The 2,446-nt window shown below is 40.1% G+C and overlaps 1 protein-coding gene across 1 annotated transcript in view; it reads right to left on the reverse strand.

Annotated features, from left to right (window-relative positions):
• Positions 1-2,446, reverse strand: part of LOC101860307 (caspase activity and apoptosis inhibitor 1) — a gene marked incomplete at both ends in the record, with an annotated part of 114,838 nt that overhangs the window by 91,708 nt on the left and 20,684 nt on the right.

Here is a 2,446-nt window from a genome sequence, read left to right on the forward strand (position 1 = left end):
TGCCTTTGCTTTTTCACAAGACGACAGACGACATGTTTGTTTGTTTTTCTTTTTTGTAGATTTTATGGGTTGTTTTTGGTTGTCGTTGTTTTGTTGGGGGGGGGTTTTTTGGTTTGCTTTTTTGCTTTTGGTTTTTCACAAGACGACAGAAAGAGCAAATTTGAAAGCACACGATATGCCTGTACTTTTAGTTGCACATGCCGACATGGCGCGCGGGGGCCCCGCACGTGCATCTATTATGCATCGATCTCTTGCCAGGTTTTCCTGCGACTGACCAGCCACGCAGGCAACACGAGTCCGAGTGGCTTCAAAGTTTAATGAGTGCACACCGACATGGGCACACAAGCAGACGTGACGTAATCGCCCGCCCAGGTCTACATTGTCGGGGCAACACGCTCCTTCGTTTGTTGGTTTGTTTGTTTGTCTATTTGTTTGTTTGTTGGTTCGTTTGTTTGTCTGTCTGTTTGTTCGTTAGCTTGAGTAAAAGTAAAAATAAAATAAATAAATGTGATAATCAGGCTCGCTTTCTACTGTGTTCTCTAAACAGAAAGGGAGATCGAAAGAGGAGGAGAAAAGGGGGATAAAAAGAAGTACGTGTACATCGACACAATATTGGTCATATTATTGGAATGGAAAAGAAGGACAGACAGGAAAAAAAACTACAAAACAAAACAACGGAGGTAAGAAAAAGAAGTAGGACGTAGCAGTGGCACTCCCATAGTTTTGTTTTATCCATATTTTTGGTAACAAACTTGCCAATACACAATTTATACAGGAATTAATAGTTGGCAGGCACACTGGCGTTCTTTGCTCTTTCTTTCCTACCAAATATCTATCGCACACATCTCTGCCCTTCCATATTTCTGAATGGCTTTCACCAGTAGTATCTCTAATCTAATCTAATTGACGCTTATTCGACCTAAATGTGTTGCAAGAGCTGCAAAACCCTTAAATAAACAAACAAAAAATTGCATGTAAAAGTAACACAGCGCTTTTAGTTTTAGTAAGAGTTTTACGGCACTTGCAACACAATAAGGTCATGTAAGTGCCGAACATTAGAGGTGTTACAAGAGAGTAACTAACATAAAACAGAAGGAAGAGAGATCAGGACGATATAATGTTTGATAGGAAAGAAGGAGCAAACCACACCAGAGCACCCGTCACCCATCCACGTTCTTCATATTTCTGAATGATTTTCTCCAGTAGTATCTCAAATCTTATCTAATCTAATCGACTTTTATTCGACCTAAATGTGTTGCATGCAAGTGCCGCAAAACTCTCATATAGACAGACAAACAAAAAACTGCACGTAAAAGCAACACAATGCGTGCTTTTTGCAACACACGTTCATAAGAAAGCTTATTTGTTCGTTGTTTTCTCTTTTTGTTTTTAGTTAGTTTTAGTAGAGATTTTACGGTGTTCGCAACTGCATAAGATCATAATATGAGCGCCAGAGGATTAGAGTGGTTACAAGAGAGTAACAAACATAAAAAGAACAAGGGTGGATACGAACGACAGAAGTGTGAGAGGAAAGAAAAAGCAAGCCCCATCAGAGCACCCGCTAACCACCCACTTTTTTTTTTTTTGGTCTGCTTGCGAAAAGAGAAGCAAATGGACACATAATAACGGTTATATAGTACAGAGGAGAAAAGTCTTCATGCTAATCTTGTAGCAATTGAGCGTGTGCCCTTCAGCCCAGTGCCAATGTTGTTTTTTTTAAAAGGTGCATGTCATTGACATTTGTTCTTAGCTTTTTAGTTTTAGTAAGTGTTTTACGGCACTTGCAACACAATAAGGTCGTATAAGTGCAGAAGATTAGAGGTGTTACAATAGAGTAACAAACACAAAAAAGAAGGAGGGGAGGTAAGGACGATAGATGTTTGATAGGAAAGAAGAAGCAAACAACACCGGAACACCCGCCAACCACCCACATTAATTGTTTAGAGGTAGAGTAAAAAATAGACAAAACCAAGTGAAAGAGAAGAAATTAGAACTTTCCATGAGTGCGCCCTCCAACCACTTGCCGGAACCTCCCCTCTCCCACCCCTCCCCCTTGTTCACACAAATTTGTTTTCTACATTCTTTATACTTTTGTGATATTCTCGCAACTGCGCAATTTGGAATAATAACATGGTAATTTAAGAGGTGTTTGTTTGTTTGTTTGTGTGTTTGTTTGTTTGGTCGAGTAAAGAGAAGTGCATCGATGGAAAAAATAACACGTTATTAGTGAAGACAAAGAACAACACGGACAGAGAGCCATGGGGGTGAGCATTTCATAGTGAGCAAGTGATGTCAGCGTGTGTGTATGTGTGTGTGTGTGTGAGTGTGTGTGTGTATGTGTGTGTGTGTGAGTGTGTATGTGTGTGTGTGTGTTTGTGTGTGTGAGAGAGAGAGAGAGAGAGAGTTTATGTGTGTGTGTTTTTGTGTGTGTGTGTGTGTGTGTGTG

Source organism: Aplysia californica, unplaced genomic scaffold, assembly GCF_000002075.1.
Source record: "Aplysia californica isolate F4 #8 unplaced genomic scaffold, AplCal3.0 scaffold00028, whole genome shotgun sequence".
Classification (NCBI taxonomy): Eukaryota; Metazoa; Mollusca; class Gastropoda; order Aplysiida; family Aplysiidae; genus Aplysia; species Aplysia californica.